Source organism: Lithobates pipiens, unplaced genomic scaffold, assembly GCF_037356315.1.
Source record: "Lithobates pipiens isolate NorthernLeopardFrog02 unplaced genomic scaffold, aLitPip1_a1.2 Scaffold_8, whole genome shotgun sequence".
NCBI lineage: Eukaryota > Metazoa > Chordata > Amphibia > Anura > Ranidae > Lithobates > Lithobates pipiens.
In genome coordinates this window covers 589,785,747-589,805,226 of record NW_027507903.1, presented here as the reverse complement: position 1 = coordinate 589,805,226, position 19,480 = coordinate 589,785,747, and the positions used below count along the sequence as shown (strand labels likewise).

General features: G+C 40.7%; 1 pseudogene; it reads left to right on the top strand.

Annotated features, from left to right (window-relative positions):
* Positions 1-19,480, top strand: part of LOC143962283 (uncharacterized) — a 211,910-nt pseudogene that overhangs the window by 21,980 nt on the left and 170,450 nt on the right.

Here is a 19,480-nt window from a genome sequence, read left to right as displayed (position 1 = left end):
CAGAGTGGGAAATGTCTCAGTACAAGTGATTAGTGGTGTGCAGTATCGGCTTCCTGGCGAGATTGGGCAGGTGAGTTGGGACTATGATCCTGAATATGCCTGAGCCCATCTCTAGACAAAATTAGATGTTTACAGCTGACTTCTGATTTCCTTCTTGCAGCTTTGAAAAACACAACTGAACACTGTACTGAACTGTTTATTTGGTGGATTGGAATTGGATCAGAAGAACTTGTCATTACTGTAAGAAAGTAACTGACTAATGTCACAATAATAAACACTGCCGGTGAATTATTAGCCTTAAAAACAGCAAAGTTCTCTATCTACACCTTGTCAGAGTCATGTATTTTTATTACAAAAATATGCTGTTTGCAATGACAAAATAGTTCAATTACAAAAGTGTCAAAAGCAAAATTTGACTTACACTTGTTAATACCAAGGTTATGAATGTACTTTCTTTTTTTTTTTTCCACATAGGTGTCAGTACTTGCCTCACTTTTACCTTTTACAGCTACACAGATCTTCATCAACACAATGAGTCAAGTAGCGAGGAAACCATATGAGTGCTCCGAGTGCCAGAAAAGTTTTACTTTTAAGTTACAACTCGATATTCACCAGAGGATTCACATTGGACTGAAGCCATTTAAGTGTCCAGAATGTGACAGGTGCTTCTTAAATCCTTCTTCTCTTATTGTACACCAAAGAATTCACACAGGGGAGAAACCCTTTAAATGTTCAGAATGTAGCAAAGGCTTCTCAATAGAAACTAATCTTGCTATACACAAGAGAATTCACACGGGGGAGAAGCTGTTTAAATGTTCAGAATGTGACAAATGCTTTTCACGACATGCTCATCTTATTCAGCACCAGAAGACTCACACAGGAGAGAAACCATTTCGATGTTCAGAATGTGACATGTGCTTCTCAGTAAAACAAAGTCTTATTTCACACCAGAGGATTCACACAGGAGAGAAACCATATAGATGTTCAGAATGTGAAGCGTGCTTCTCAGTAAAACAAAGTCTTATTTCACACCAGAGGATTCACACAGGAGAAAAACCATTTAAATGTTCAGAATGTGACAACTGCTTCTCTCAAAGGTCTAATCTCATTGAGCACCAGAAGACTCACACAGGAGAAAAACTATTTAAATGTTCTGAATGTGGCAAGTCCTTTTCACAAAATTATAATCTTACTCAACACCAGAGGATTCACACAGGAGATAAGCCATTTAAATGTTCAGAATGTGTCAAGTGCTTCTTTTCAAAGCAAAATCTTGTTGAGCACCAGAAGGCACACATAGGAGGAAAAAAACATTTAAATATTGAGAATGTGGCAAGAACTTCTCAAATAAAAAAAATCTTAAAAGACACCAAATGATCCACATGGAAGAGAAGCCAGATGCATGACAACAGGGTGGTATTCTCGTCTCACACAAGTCTAATCTTACTTTTTCCACCAAAGGATCCACACAGGAGAGAAGCCATTTAGATGTTCAAACACATCCTACTTATGTATCTTTTTTCAAGCCTTACACCTCCCTTTTTTTTTTTTCTCAGCCAAGATCTTGAAAGTGTAGCCTGTTCTGTTCTTTGCAGCCTTCATTTCAAAACTATATTGGACATATTGACACCAGAGGATTCCCGCAAGAGAAAAACCATGTGGAGACTGTGGCAAAAATGTATCATACAAAGCAGATCTTAAGCAACTTTAGGTAATCTACACTAGGTAGAAGCCTTATTAATGAATGTGATACATATTTGACATTTAAAATACACTGATCCAACAACAAAAGCCTTAAAAGGAAATTAAGCCATATCAATAGCTCAAATATTACATGTGTTTTATAAAACTGTTCCATCTGCAATCACACCAGAAGGTTCATTGGAGGGAGCCAAATTCATTATGCAAAGGAGTCTATAACAAACAAGCTGACTCATTCTTAGGGGATCATAGTCACAAAGAGATAAGTCACTTATTTTTTTATGGACAGTGCTCAGAAACCATGGAATTTATAGATTTTTTTTTTTTTTATTGAATCAAAAATAGAATTCCTTGAAGGGTGGTTAAATTTTAAATATGCACAAAAAGATCATTACTTTTTTTTTTGACGTTTACAAAATTAACAGTTTTCCTGCAAAATCACTCAAGTTTTTTTCATCTATCAATTAAAATTTAAAATAATGATTTGAAACTTTATGGTAAAAAATCTGATCTAACTCGGACTGAATATTCTTTATTATATCCAAAAGAAAAACATTGGCAGGAGTTTGGTTTTGCATAGTTAGACACAACAGTGATATCTTGATTACAGATGGAGTCCCTGGCTTGTGGATACTTTCTTGGATATTCCAACAGTGAAACCATCTCTCTGTCTGGATTCTATTTCTGGTCATCTTGAGTTTTAGATGCCTCCCTCCATCTCTCAATATTTTTTGAGTTTCAGTATTTCCTATTGTATTTGCTATAGTATAACATTTACAAAAATGTACACTGAAGCTCATAAACGGCTGTTTTTGGGAGTTTGGGCTTGTGTTTGTTTGTTTGTTTTTTTTGTTTTGTTTTTTGTTTTGTTTTTTTGTTTTTTTAACAGCCCATAAACTCCCCCCTATGTTATCCTATGTGTCCATTGATAGAATTGAAATAATAGGCTTAGGAGTTCTACTTAAATTGTTTTCTGCTTTTCTTTCTTGAATATGTATTAAATCTTTATCTAGATGGAATTTGGAACTGCTGATGTATCAATCTGTATCTAGATGGAATTTGAAATTGCCGAATAATCATTACATGCTTACTAATTAGAAAGTTCTTGTACCTTAACCTCAGTTGGTAATATCGATAAGATTATTCCTGTCTATAAAAAGCTTTGGCTGAAATAAAGGGTGCGGTCCTTCATATGCTTCGGACTGTAACACAGACATATCTGCCTCCGTGTCATGATCCTTATAGAAGCATTAATTTGACATAGCAATATAAACCTAAGAGCAACTTATTTAAAAGTTGCACCTAACATTTCTGGGGGCTCGTCCGGGATTCACCAATAACTACAAGAGGTGGCTGAGCTTCGCTGATGGAACAAAAGGACAGGCATTCCGGGAACCACAGATCAAAAACCTGGCCAGGTAAGAAAAAGCTTTATTTTTCTTATATTCTGTGCTCCCCTGATTTGTGCCTATCCGTTCTGTCAGTTATGGTTCTCCTGGTTTTAAAATACCAGCCTCTGTAGTGGTGAGTCTAGAATTACTGTATATTTTGGTTTATATTGCTGGAATTGTTTGTTGTTTGTTTGTTTGTTTGTCTGTCTGTCTTGTTGAGAAAGTGAATGAGCCTTGCCAAGGATGGTATGAATTGAAAGGATATCATCCCAATGAGCAACGGAATGCGCCCTTACCTCGCAAGAGTACTTTGGGGGTCTGACGCTTAAGTTTGATATTCAATTTAATTCATAAACCATAGACGGGTTGAGAGTATAAGCCCTGTCTGCTCCATAAAGCAGGGATAAGAGTGTATGAGAGGGATACCCCAGATACGGGGGGGAATAAGGTCTCTACAAAGTCCAGAGATCTAGTTAGATACCTGGCCACCACAAGGAATGCTTGTATATGTTGTAGCCGTCAGTCTGGTCATAATAGTAGTCAGTTGGCTAGCATATAAAGTAATTCGGTTTCAGAAATCTCATCTAGGGGAGGTTTTTAGTATTTTGACACCCTAGGAGGAAGGCAACGAGACACTAGTGTAACTTGGTTAAGTGTTTTTATTGTACACTAAGTGTCCACACGCTACCTAGGCAGGACTGTCAGAATGGGCCAGCAGAGTACGAAACCCCGTCAGGGAATTGTGGCGCATTATACGGTGCCACAGATAATTAAGAACATTTATGGAAAGGATGAAGCTCGAGATATAGGAAAGGTTCTCTGTAAATTTAAGATTAAAGGAGCAGCAAGCTTAGACCCAGAGGTATGGAGTGAAATAAAAAGGGACAGACAAGGAGAGGTGTTGGAGAAACAATGGATGTATCAAGTCCAATGTTTAATTAAGGTATCAAATAGGGCAAAAGAGGAAGGATGGAAATATGATCCAGATTGTAATGGTTGGGATATGAAGGATAGAAGAAAGGAAAATAATAAGACTCCGATCGCCCTTAAAGCGGGCATCCCACCCCCATATACTGATATAGAGAAAAAGTCGCATAAGTCAGGGGTATATCCAGCACTTGAGGGTAGAGGATGGGTCTGTCAGGTTTGTGGAACACAAAACCCAGAATGGGCAATAGAATGTGTGCATTGTGGGGCACAAAAACCACATCCAGAAACTGTAGCCCCCGTACGCACAGATACACACATTGTACAGGTAAATAATCCGGAATTTGGACTAGCAGCCCATCCAGACGCCCCACCTACTGTTACTCGTAGGATGCAGATAAGGACATGGGCACCATGGTCAGCAGACACCCTTATGGCATTAATACAGAGCGCCCCAGATCCTGTTGCAAAACCAGCTGCTTTTTGTAGATTCGTGACGCAGCTGATGAATACGCATGAAGCAACCTGGCAGGATGGGGAGGATTTGTGTAGACATAAAATGACACTAACCCTATTTAACCAGTTTATGACCGAAATAGGTCCTCATCGGCCTCCAGATCGAATGGGTGCGGATGGCAATTTAGAGGCAGGACATGTCAGACACCTAGACTCCAGAGCCCCCTTCATTGCTAGACTAGAAGCATTTTGTCAGGCAAAACAACAGGAGAGGGGGTCCATATCACCCATGAAACAAATGCCAGGACAGACTGTATCAGAATTTTACTTAAACATGGAAAGTATGATGGCAGATGAAGGACTAGATTTGGCCCTACCAGTCACGATCCGAGCTTTCAATAGACAATTTATGGAAGGCTTAATTCCACAAATAAGTGAGAGGTTGAAGGCCTGTACTCCGGAATGGAGGGCAATTAGAGATAGAGGGGCGTTACTACAGAAGGCACAAGGCATAGAAGCAGATTTGGCGGAAAACAAAGGGAGAAGACAGCAGGTAATTAATGTAGTTACAGGTCCACCAGAGCAAAATAGGAGCTCCTCCCGCAAGCCACTCACTTGTTATTATTGTAACAAGGTTGGTCACATTAGACGAAACTGTAGGAAGAGAATGAGGGATGAGGAGGAGGAAGGTGCCTGTAGGGACCAGATTAGGGCCAGACGCAATGATGATAATAGGCGACAGGGAGATGGTCCGAGGGCATGACTCGCTCCTGTCCTAGGAAAATCGCATACAAAAATGTTACACATCCCAATACAAATAGGCAATAAAAAGATCTCATGTTTAGTGGACAGTGGAGCTTCGCGTAGCCTGCTCTCAGACTCGGTGATACGGCCCGACCAGGAAACAGTATTAATAAATGGATATGATGGCATTTTAGCCGACGTCCCACTGACAAAACCTCTAAAAGTTAAAATAGGGAACCATATGTTCCTTTCACGCTTTCTGGTATCTAGAGGAGCCCCCACTAATTTGCTAGGAGCTGACATTTTGCAGAAAATAGGAGCTAACATTACCTATCACCCAGATGGAACTGTCACCTTAGCTATAGGGGATGATCAAGAAAACATGGAGATGTGTAATCTGATACAATACCTGGAGGAGGAATCGGAACTGTCCGGTCCATCTCCTCCAGATTTGGATCAGATCTTGTCAACCCTACCAGAAGAACTATGGGAGACACATCCAGCTGATGTTGGACTTTTGCCCATACCTCCAGTTACCCTACAGCTGATTCCAGGAGCAGTGCTACCCCAACAAAAACAGTATCCACTCAGTGCACCCCAAGAGGCGGCCATAGAAATGCAGGTCCAATCCTTCTTAAAAAGTGGAGTTCTAAGAGAAGTAAAATCACCGGCAAATACCCCTTTATACCCGGTTAAAAAGAAAACGATACCCGGTAGTCCGGTTAAGTATAGGATGGTCCAAGACCTTAGAGCGGTCAACAAAATACTAGCGCCAATGACACCTTTAGTTCCCAATCCACATACGTTACTGTCACAAATACCCTCAACTAGTATGTACTTTACGGTTGTAGATTTAGCGAATGCTTTCTTTTCCGTGCCACTTGCGGAAGAGTGCCAACTATGGTTCGCATTCTCCCTCAAAAATAGACAACTAACCTGGACACGCTTACCTCAAGGTATGACGCATTCACCTACCTTGTATTCGCAGGCATTGCAAACGGTATTGGGAGAATGGGTACCACCAGATTCCTGTGTATTGTTGCAATATGTGGATGATTTATTGTTATGCTGTCCTGACAAGGAAACTTGTTTGGCCACCACCCTTAATTTGTTGCGATTTTTGTCAGAAAAAGGTTGCAAGGTTAATAAGAAAAAGTTGCAAGTGTGTCAGGAAAAAGTTATCTTTTTGGGACATTGCATATCACAGGGTACGAGACATCTCACTGAGGAGAGGATTCAAGTGATAAAGGGAATGTTACCCCCACGGAATTTTAAACAATTGCGTATGTTTTTGGGTATCGTGTCATATTGTAGACAATGGATACCACATGCTAGCGCTTTGATGCAGCCATTATACGATTGTTTGAAAATTGTACCGTATGTGCTTACAGAAGTAGCTTATGAGTCGTTTGTCACCTTGAAAAAGCTATTAATTTCTGCCCCGGCCATTGGTATTCCAGATTACACCAAGAAATTCAATTTATATGTTGCTGAAATTACTGGACACGCCACAGGTGTTTTGACACAGTCACATGGAAAACAAAGATCAGTCGCTTACTTTTCAGCAGCACTAGATCCAGTGTCCAGAGGTTCACCGTCCTGTGTACGGGCGGTAGCTGCAGTGTCAATCATCATTGATAAATCATCAGAAATTGTTCTAGACAATGCAGTTGTAGTGCACACCACACATGACATACATGCAATCTTGTCCCAGGTTCAGCCAAAACATATTTCAATGGCCAGACAACTGAGATTACAGTGTACTTTACTCTTACCTCCAAATGTCACTTTTCAGCGTTGTACAACTTTAAATTTGGCCACCTTTTTGCCTCTTCAGTCACCAGATTTGGCAAGGGGGAATAATGGGGCTAATAAGGAAGGTAACGAGGAAACTGACACTCTTTTATTTCAGGCGATAGATGAACACGATTGTTTTCAGCTCATGGAACAAGAGACAATGGGGTTCCCACATGTCACAGATACACCAATTTTAAATGCTAAGCACACCTTGTATATAGATGGCAGCAGGTTTGCTGATGACAAGGGTAAATATCACACAGGATATGCTGTAGTAACTGATACACAGGTAATTGAAGCACGGTCCTTACCAGTCCACATGTCCGCACAAGAAGCGGAATTAACAGCTTTGGAAAAGGCCCTAGAATACTTAGAAGGACGAGAAGGGAATATTTACACTGATTCTGCCTACGCTTATGGTGTAGCGCACGATTATGGCCATATATGGAAGGCTAGAGGTTACCTGACAGCAGCAGGTATGCCTGTAAAACATGGAGAAGGGATTAAGAGAGTCCTGAACAATCTTCAAAAGGTTAAACGAGTGGCCATTATGAAGATAGCGGCACACACGAGCGCGAAAACAATTGAGGCAAAAGGAAATGCATTTGCAGATTTGACTGCAAAACAGGCAGCTCTAGGGGAAGGAGGCCCTGAGACCTTGGCAGTGGTAGAGGTGAGTATCCCAGAACCAACATGGCAGCAGCTGAGCAAACTACAGGAACAAGCAGGGGAGAGCGAGAAAGATAAGTGGGCCAGGATGGGAGCAGCACCAGACCTTGACAATGTATGGAGGGAAGGAGGCAGAATATGCTCTGTACCCAGCAATGGCAGCGGCAGTTCACCTACCCACACACGTCAGTTCCAATTCCATGTATAGGATTGTGAACCAAGGATGGCTCGCCCCTGGGTTCAGTAGTACTGCAAGAAACTACTGTGCAGCCTGCCAAATCTGTCTCCTGAATAACCCAGGACAGAGAGTAAAAACCCCACGGAAACACCAGGTCCGGGCCCAGTACCCCTTCCAGAGACTGCAAATTGACTATATACAAATGCCTAAGAGCGGCCCTTTTGAATTCGTTCTCGTGTGCATTGACTTATTTTCAGGCTGGCCCGAAAGTTATCCGCTGAGGTCAGCTACCGCAAAAGCCACAGCCAAGAAACTGATCACTGAGCTAATACCTAGGTTCGGTCTTCCTGAAACCATAGAATCAGATAGGGGGACACACTTTACAGGAGAAATCATGCAGAATGTAATGGCTATGTTAGGGATTCAACAGAGTTTTCACACCCCTTATCACCCACAGAGTTCAGGATCAGTAGAAAGAGTAAATGGGACCATAAAGTTAAAAATACAAAAAGCCATGCAAGAGTTAAATAAACCATGGCCTGAATGTCTGCCTTTAGCTTTGTTCTCCATAAGATACACCCCAACGGGGAAAACAGGGTTATCTCCGTATGAAATACTTTTTGGGAGTGCACCTAGATTAGGTCTATACTTTCCACAGAGTATGCAATTGCAATGTGATAGTTTGACTGCATATGTGATACAATTACAACAACGTCTAACTAAGATCCACAAAAGTGTGTATTCTTCTCTTCCAGACCCTAATTCAATAGCAGGTACACATACTCTGCTGCCAGGGGATTATGTATATGTAAAGAAACACACCAGAAAGACATTGGAGCCAAGGTTCGAAGGTCCTTATCAAGTACTTTTGACCACAGCCACTTCAGTAAAGCTGGAAGGAAAACCTACCTGGATACACGCATCACATTGCAAGAAACAACCCGAGAAGACGACATGATGAAATATCTGTTTATGTATATCCTGTTGAAAATTGTTGTTTTACAAATACATGCATGGACTCCTGGAATTAATGTAATTGAGATAGAGGAAACAGCAACTGTTCAATGGGTTATAGATGACCCTAAAGTAGCAAATGATTCAGGATATGAGATGAATAGATATTATACTGTAGGTAATTACACTGTTAAAGGACACAGGCGACCATTTCATGTAGATACAGGTATTTCATGGATACAGGCGGACCCACTCTCAGAGGTAACTATAACCTTCCAGTGGAATGACAATATGAGCTTTCCTTTCAATAACAGTAAAAATCATAGGTGTCATAAAATATCCCTTTCACAGACGTGGAAACAAGCCCGGGAGCGGGTGGTAGGACAAATGTACCAAATATTAGTCACAATAGCAGAGGGAGAAAATATATCAGAAGGGATGTTCAATCTGACAGATATTATCGTTAATCAATCTAGTACTTTCCTCTGTGCCTCTTGGTGGAGGGAAGAGACTGTCGATGGGTGGTATTGGAATGCACAGTCTTATGGAATCCACATACAAATAGAGGAAGAAGTAAAGCCAATAATTGAATCTTCCATATTAACACCCGTACCAAACACTTGTATAAATGTATCAACATCACAACAGAAAACAAAAATAAAATTCAATATCACCTTTCCCCCAATACCAGAGTGTAGGTATAAGCGAGAATGGTATGATACTCTATTGGGATTAACGGGTACAGGAATGGGAATTTTAAACTCGGTTGAAATAGAAGAAATGAATAACAGATGGAAGCATGCAGGGGGACACATAGCTGACAGCTTGACTATCACAAGCAAATGGTTACCCACCGCTTTTGAAACCCAACTGCAAGAAATACCCCTATTACAATTTTTGGGAGGGTTAATAAATCACACGATAGGAGCAGAGCTCCAACTGTGGAATCAAAGTCAACAGTTTGTAAATTTCACACAATGTTCTTTTAACCTCTTATCCTATCATATACAAATAAATAGAGCCAGGACTGAACTGCAGTTAGGAAATTATCATACTTGGATGAAATATTTTAAGGGTCTAACTGACGATGGTGTATGGTTCCAAGTTAAAGGGGATAAGGTAGAATGTGAGGATAAATGGTGTGTAGGAAGGTTTGAAGCATATCGGGTAGCGGATGTAATGGAAATGTGTGAAAAAGTGGTCATGCCACTAGTAATTAAAGATGAGTTTTGGTATCCGGAAATATATGGGAAATATGTAGATAAAAGAAACAGAACCCATGATTTAAATCTATGTGAAGGAACTAATAAGGGAATGGTATGTGGCAGAAGTTCCCCAGTATATGAACCTTGCTTGTTAAAATACCAAACTAGCATATGCAAGATGCAAAGAACACCGATGAGTGTGAACAATAGGTTCATAGAAATAGGACCCCAGCATATTTGTATCATTACTAATGATAACCGTACCATGTCAGCATTAAATAAGTCTGCACCGTTTGCAGGATGTATAAAAAAGATTAAAATATTACCATGGGGTAACGACACCTATCTTTTTGAACCAGATGCTGATAAGGTATTCTCTTCAGTTTATGAGGTGCACAATCTCACTGACACTACACCCTTTATAATTTCTTTAGACCCACTAAAACAGATTTTGGAACAATCAGAGTTGTTAAGACAACACATAGAAACACTAGAACATACCCTACAGAATAACCTCGTATCTGCAATAATTGACAAAGGTAGATTAGTGCATCTTTCCTCACAGATACAACAGGATACTGCACCACATTGGTGGGATATATTTAGTGGAATGTCTTCTACAGCAACCAGTACCTTTCACTGGTTGTTAAGTCCAATGGTAATTATTATTCTAATATTAATATCACTTACTATCACAAATATATGTGTATACAGGAAAATAAATAGGAAAATTAGGAGAATAAACAGGGCATACTGATAAATGTATATTGACATCACCCTACTCCCATAAACTCCTCTTCTTGAATTTAAGATGTGAGCAACACCTGGAGGGATGGGATTTTCCCCTCTGACAACCCGCGGTCAGGGATAGTACTCCAGGAAAAGCTGACTAGAACTTGTTCATGAGGACACAGGGGGAGGGAGTGAATGATGTCAAAGGGGGAAATGATAGAATTGAAATAATAGGCTTAGGAGTTCTACTTAAATTGTTTTCTGCTTTTCTTTCTTGAATATGTATTAAATCTTTATCTAGATGGAATTTGGAACTGCTGATGTATCAATCTGTATCTAGATGGAATTTGAAATTGCTGAATAATCATTACATGCTTACTAATTAGAAAGTTCTTGTACCTTAACCTCATTTGGTAATATCGATAAGATTATTCCTGTCTATAAAAAGCTTTGGCTGAAATAAAGGGTGCGGTCCTTCATATGCTTCGGACTGTAACACAGACATATCTGCCTCCGTGTCATGATCCTTATAGAAGCATTAATTTGACATAGCAATATAAACCTAAGAGCAACTTATTTAAAAGTTGCACCTAACACCATGCACGCATTTTTGGATGTTTATCAGCAGTGGAGTTTATGGGTTGTATTTCATAAAATTGCATTCAGGAGTCGCTTCTCTGACCACAAACGACAAACACTCAAACGCTGATAAACTCTCCAAAACATGGCTCACCAGCAATTTATTTTTTTTTTTTGTTTTTGATCCATTGGGAAAAAAAAAAAAAAAAAAAAGAACACAGAAAAGCCATAATAAACGTTAAACATTGAAAGACTCACTGCAAAGCTACTGGCGTTTTTTAATAATGTTATTTTAACATCCAGTGTGCATGGAGCCTAAAGAAAGTGTCGACCATATATAACAGGTGCAGCAGGTTTGCAGACACAGCAAAATATGGATATCTTTCAAGCAAAGCTCATGAGCAACCAAAGGAATATTAGCTACTACAGCCCCGGAAGATATTACCTCCTTCCTAACCAGAGCACTTTTTGTGATTCGACACTTCGTTCCTTTAACTGACAATTGCATGGTTGTGCGACGTTGCACCCAAACAAAATTGACATCCTTTTTTCCCACAAATAGAGCTTTCTTTTGGTGGTATTTGATCGCCTATGCAGTCTTTATATTTTGCGCTATAAACAAAAAAATTGTGACAATTTTGAAAAAAAATAACACAGTATTATTTACTTTTTGCTATAATATCCCCCCAAATAGATATAAAAAAATCATTTTTCCACCTCAGTTTAGGCCAATATGTACTCTTCTACATGTTTTTAGTAAAAAAAAAAAATTGCAATAAGCTTATATTGGTTTGCGCAAAAAGTTATAGCATCTACAAAATAGGGGATAGTTTTATGGCATTTTTATTCTAAATAATATATAAATTTTTTTTTTTTTTTTTTTACTATTAGTAATGGTGGTGATCTGCAAAATAATTATTATTAAGGACTGCAACATTATTTCGGTCACATCGGACAATTTTGACACATTTTTGGGACCATTGGCAGTTATACAGCCATCAGTGCTATGAAAATGCATTGATTACTGTAAAAATGTCACTGGCAGTAAAGGGGTTATCACTAGTGTGGAATTAAGGGGTTAACTGTGTTCCCTACTGTGTGTTCTAATGGGGGAGGGGACTGTGCAGGGGAGATGACAGATCGCTGTTCATACTCTGTGTGAACGATCTGTCTGTTCTCCATTCAGAGAACCAACAACCACATGCACACGCACACGTGTTCTCAATGTGCCTCGAGCAATCGCAGGAGCCCGGCGGTGATCGCCACAGCCAGGCACTCGCATTAGCTCCGTAGGTGAGCATGCGCCCCCGAGTGGCTGAATATGTTACCGACTTAACATGACGGCGATTTATGCAGCCGAGCCATGTTGCCGCAGTACAACTGTGGCAGCTGGTTGGCAGGCAGTTAAGTGGTTTAACTTTACAATGCGTACTGATCTCTTAACCAACTACTCTGAGCAGGCAGCAGGTACAGACACTACCATGTACACGATCAGCCTTCTTCTGGGTCATTCATGAACTCCCCCAGCCCGCCGACCCATGCTGTTTTTGGACAGAGATGAGTTTCACAGCTGACCAGTTGTGTCCAATCTGTCTGTCTGGCTGTTTCTTCTCAATGAAAAGCAGGGAAAAAAAAAAACACAAGATAGTAAAATAAAATCAGCACATATTACATACATTACACATTGTTAGGCACATAGTTACCCTTTGTTATGGCGATTTTTATATCTCACTTAAATGACTAACGATACAAGAAAATAAGTGATTAAACCTTTGTCTACATAAGAATAAAAATGAACGATAACAGTGCGAAAAGATAAACAATTACCTTTATTTATACAGAAAAGAAACTTTAGAATAATTAGAACTTATCATATAACTCAAGTGATGCTACAAGTACAGAGCTGCTTAGGCTGCCAAGATGATTTAGGTCATATGGTTACCACAGACATACACTTTCAATATATATATATATCGATATTTCAAGATAAGTCCTAAGAAAGAAATAATTCGATATAGAAAAGAGACACACGAAAGAAAGGAAGAAAGAAAGAGAGAGGGGGGGAGAGAGAGAGGGGGAGAGAGAGAGGGGGAGAGAGAGAGGGGGAGATACGTTACACAGACTTCCGGTCTCCTTCCATGGTCTAGAAATCAAGGGGCGGATCAGCTAATTCTAGCCCTATTTTATATGCATTCTGGGCCAATCAGAAGATGCAACGCACCCATTGGCTCTGATTGGTTCAGGATGGCTCACACTCTGATTGGTTATAATTTCAAGCCCAGTTGAGCATCAAACTTCCGATGCCTCTATGAGCAACTTCCTTTGATCTCTGACCCTGCCAGTTCCGACTTAAGACTGGTTTAATTATCTCTGGATTTACAACCGTCAGCCCTCTTTGATACAGCATAAATTAGCATTTAAAAGAGGCACTATATCTGAAATGGCCATCTCTGTGAACAATAGGGTAACTTAGATACTGTACAAACAGCAGACCAACAGGTTTGTGTGTTTGAGATACCAAGAACAGTAAATATTCTAGTATACATGTTACACATATATATATATATATCTAAAACAGGGCATAGTAAGTTAATTGGTCCTCACAATGGCTTTCTTTTAAGCTCTTTGATATAAATATTATCCTTCAAAATCGCTACCACACCTTTGACCCTAGATGTTAACCCCTTCCAAGCCTATGTCATTAGTACTGTGACAGTGTACAGTATTAGCACTGATCAATGTATTAGTGTCATTATTGATGTTAGTGTACCTCCCAAACAGTCTAAGCTAGTGCCAGATTGCCCAACACACTATTACAGTCCCACTATAACTCACGGATCTCTGCCATTAGCAGTATATTATCATAGCTGCATAAATTCGATTTTATACTGTAAAACATAGTTTGTAGACACTATAGTTTTGCACCAACCAATTAATATACGCTTATTGCCACAGACATGTAGCAGAGAGGATGTGGGGGCTCAAGGAGCTTGATTGTATTGTTTACCATAACCACATTGTACTGTCCTTTAGTGATAGAGGCAAGCTAGATTCATTCTAATTTGTTTGTTATGCATTATGTGAGATGTTTTCTGAATATGTTCAATAAACTTTGGTGACTGTCTTGGAACTGTTTTAAACTTTGATTTCTATGCCTTATTTTTTCAATAAAACATTGATTTAAAAAAAGACAGGTAGCAGAATATGGCCTAAATTATAAGGAACTTTTTTTGAATATGTTTCATAACAGAGTGTAAAATATAATTTTTCCAAAAATGTTGGTCTTTTTGCATTTATAAATAAAATTGTAAAAACCCAATAGTGATCAAAGACCACCAAAAGAAAGCTCTAATTTTATGTGAAAATGATATAAAAAAAAAAACTTACTGTGATTTCTTTTTTAACCAAAGACATGTAGCAGAATACATTAAATGTATGGATATTTTTTTTATTACAGAATAATATATTTTCCAAAAGATTCTGTCTTTTTCACTTCTATAAAAAAAATATATATATATATATAATATAAAAACCCAGTGGTGATCAAATACCAACAAATGAAAGCTCTGTTTGTGTGAAAATAACAATATCAATTTTATTTGGGTACAGTGTTACATGACCGTGCAATTGGCAGCTAAAATAGTGCAGTGCTGAATAGCCAAAAATGGCCCGGTCATGAAGGGAGTAAAATGTTCCAGGGTTTAACTGCTTGCCAACAAGCCACCGTAGTTATACTGTGGCAGAATGGCTCAGTTGCGCAAATCGCCGTACCGGTACAGCGGTCCCTTTAATGGCTTTAACAGGTGCGCGGGGCCGATGCGTGTGGCCACTATGTCTGCTGGCCACCTGTGATTGCTCCACAGAGAGCCAGGACAGGGATCTGTCAGTGTAAATAAAATCATTTTTATTTATTTTAAACAAACAGATCCCAGTTCTGACAGGGAAGTAGAGAGGGATCTGCTGTTCCTAGTATACAGGAACAGCTATCTCTCTTTACTCCCAGTCAGTCTACTCCCCTCACAGTTAGAAACACCTTCCTAGGGAACACTTAACCCCTTGATCGCTCCCTAGTGTTAACCCCTTCCCTGCCAGTGTCATTTATACAGTAATCGGTGGCTATTTTTAGCTCTGATCACTATAATAATGTCACTGGTCCCAAAAAAGTTTCCGATCTGTCTGCAGGAATGTTGCAGTCCTGCTAAAAATCCCTGATCACTGCCATTACAAAAATTAATAATAAAAATGCCATAAATATATCCGCTATTTTGTAGATGCTATAACTTTTGCACAAACCAATCAATATATACTTTTATTGCAACATTTTATACCAAAAATGTGTAGAAGAATACATATTGGCCTAAACTGATGAAGAAATTATTTTTTTTACATATTTATTATAGTAAAAAATATATAATATTTTTTTTTCAAAATTGTCGGTCTTTTGTGTATAGTGCAAAAAATAAAAACCGCAGAGGTGCTCAAATGTCACCAAAAGAAAGCTCTCTTTGTGCGGAAAAAAGGACATCAATTTTGTTTAGGTACAATGCGCAATTGTCAGTTAAAGCGACGCAGTGCCATATCGCAAAAATTGGCCTGTCATTAAGGGGGTAAGTCCTTCCGGACCTGAAATGGTTAAGTGGTTAAAGTTTAAATTTGATCAATGTCTTTACTAAACTACATTGAATGATATATGAGAAACATTGCACATTAATAATGGCTAATATAAATTAAAGAAATAAAAGAGATGTTTACACATAACCAGAACATCACAGGACAAGAAATACAATAACGTGTATCACACGTGCATATATGAAAACACACGTTGTACAGTTTAGACGTCCAGACAATAATTACTAAACACACAGTAGAGTATTTGAGACCCATCCAACCATCATTCCCACATATAGGCAGGGGTAAGGAAAAGGGTGTCATGTGTGAAAGAGGTCAGGGTTTGTTTCCAAAAAGAAGGTAAGCATTTTCACAGAACCATTCACAGAAGTTAATGAAGGAGATTGTATTGGGATCAAAAGCAAAAGCTCAAGTGTGTGCCATCATATATATAAACAAAGCAAAAAAGGGAAAGGGAGAAAAAAGTAAAAAAGGGGGAGGATACATAATCTGATGAGTAGTAAAGAGCCAGATGGGTAGAAGGGGATTCGGAGATCAAGTTGTTCTAATTACACACTCACATGAATTTTCACGATGAAAAGAAATCAACTGTTTTGAAAATGCAAAAAAAAGTTGTGTTTTGCAGAAAACAAAACATTTATCATTTCTATTATATAGCTTTAAGAAGGAATGGAGCAATAACTCTCTGAAATATTTTTTATTTCACAATCAAAGTTTATTGAAAGTCTATGAAGCATAAATTTGAAACTCTCAGAAATATCTTTGGCTCAGGTTTGCTTTGAAAAATTAGCATAAAAATTTGGAAATTAGATTGATGTTTTGCATAAAGGTAATCATAGATAGGGATGGCCTTGTCGGTCTGTTTGCGGCAAATTTTGCGTGTTCGTGATTCGCCAAACCTGCGTACTTCTGGCACTGTTCGCTCGGCGGACATATGCGTTTACATTGTGAAAGAACTTTGACCCATGATGCCACATCCATCATGGGGTACAGGACAGCCAATTGAGACATTTCAGAACATGGACAATTGGACATTCCCCCTACCTTATAAATAGACCTGATCTGGCAGCCATTTTACCTTCTGTCTTTTGTCAGTGTAGGGAGTGCTGGTGTGGTGTCAGTGGTCTCTATCTCGCTGCTGGTGTCAGTGCTCTCTCTTTGTCTCGGTGCTGGTGTCAGGGCTCTCTATCTCAGTGCTGGTGTCAGTGCTCTCTATCTCGGTGCTGGTATGGTGTCAGTGCTCTCTATCTCGGTGCTGGTGTGGTCTCAGTGCTCTCTATCACAGTACCGGTGTCAGTGCTCTCTATCACGGTGCTGGTGTGGTGTCAGTGCTCACTATCTTGGTGCTGGTGTCAGTGCTCTCTATCATGGTGCTGGTGTCAGTGCTCTCTATCATGGTGCTGGTGTCAGTGCTCTCTATCACGGTGCTGGTGTCAGTGCTCTCTATCTCTGTGCTGGTGTAAGTGCTCTATATCACAGTGCTGGTGTCAGTGCTCTCTATTACGGTGCTGGTGTCAGTGCTCTCTATCTTGGTGCTGGTGTGGTCTCAGTGTTCTCTATCACGGTGCTGGTGTGGTGTCAGTGCTCTCTATCTCGCTGCTGGTGTCAGTGCTCTCTCTCTATCTCGCTGCTGGTGTCAGTGCTGTCTATCTCTGTGCTGGTGTCAGTGCTCTCTATCACGGTGCTGGTGTCAGTGCTCTATATCACAGTGGTGGTGTCAGTGCTCTCTATCTCGGTGCTGGTGTGGTTTCAGTGCTCTCTATCACGGTGCTGGTGTCAGTGCTCTCTATCAGGGTGCTAGTGTCAGTGCTCTCTATCTCGATGCTGGTGTGGTGTCAGTGCTCTCTATCACGGTGCTGGTGTGGTGTCAGTGCTCTCTATCTCGCTGCTGGTGTCAGTGCTCTCCCTCTGTCTCGGTGCTGGTGTCAGTGCTCTCTATCTCAGTGCTGGTGTCAGTGCTCTCTCTCTATCTCGGTGCTGCTGTGGTCTCAGTGCTCTCTATCACAGTGCTGGTGTGGTGTCAGTGCTCTCTATCATGGTGCTGGTGTGGTCTCAGTGCTCTCTATCATGGTGCTGGTGTGGTGTCGGTGCTCTCTATCTCAGTGCTGGTGCCAGTGCTCTCTATCACGGTGCTTGCGTCAGTGCTCTCTATCTCGGTGCTGGCGTCAGTGCTCTCTATCTCGGTGCTGGCATCAGTGCTCTCTATCTCGGTGCTGGCGTCAGTGCTCTCTATCTCGGTGCTGGCGTCAGTGCTCTCTATTGTGGTGCTGGTGTCAGTGCTTTCAATCATGGTGCTGGTGTCAGTGCTCAGTCTCTATAGCGGTGCTGGTTTCAGACAGTGAGGGAGATAGCAGCGGAGAAGCCAATCAGCAGGCAGTGCCAGCACCATGGCTGAGGATCAGCACTGGACTGGCACCTCCGGACCACTGCAGTGGAGCCCTGCATAGGTGGGATAATGGCCGGGCAGAGGGAGGGGCTCAAGCACAGGTTGGCACACTTGGACACTGGCACAGAACTGCGCTGCCCTGACTGTGGCACTGATCATCTCCTGCACCCCCTTCATAGCCTGCCCTGACCTTGCCTCTCCTCCATGGCCTTCATGTGCTCCTGAATTGTCAAAATTTCACAGAAAAAAAGAATGCTTGTCATTGTCGATCCCAGATTCACTTAATACTTTTGTTATGTCAGTGTCCATGTGGTGGGACTATGTGTGCACAGCTAGTAAGTATTTGGGGCTGAAAATATGACCTAAAGGTTTTTAGCGTTCGCCTGCCATTAAAGTCAATGGGGTCTGCCACAAACTTTGCGGTTCGCAAATTTTGGCCGCATTTGCGGTTCGCGTTCGCAAAATGTCACGTCGGAACTTCGTCCATCAGTAGTCATAGACAAGAGACCATTCACCTATAATAACAGATGGGGGGACACAGGATGCCTGTGGCCAATCATAGCTCAGGCTGTGTAGTACACACCCCACACTATATAAGGCTGCCAGCGCGGCGGCCTTGTGTAGTGTGTTGGCGTCTGTAGAAGTTAGTGGGTGTTCTGTGTACCTTCAACACAGTATACACCGATCGATTTTTCGTTCTTGCTCTTCTGTAGTGCTTATTGTCTGTGGGCCCTGACCGCAGTATACACAGCTATATTCACCTATATAGGTAGCTATATTTCTCTTTTTTAATAGAGCTTGCAGTCAGTGGTAGGAGATTGTGCATGCTGTCTGCGTGCTCTGAACCCAGTATACACAGCTATATCCATCTATATAGCTAACTATCTTGCTCGTTTTAAATAGAGCTTGCAGTCAGTGGTAGGAGATTGTGCGTGCTGTCTGCGTGCTCTGAACCCAGTATACACCGTTATATCAACCTGCTCTTCTCTATTTGAGCCATCTGCAGGAGTTAGTGGATGTTGTGTGTGCCTCCAGAACAATATACACAACCCAATTGCTGGTTTTCCCAACTCCCTTCAGGCCATTACCATGTCTGGAAGGCCAGCAAGGAGAGGCAGACAGGCGCGAGCCG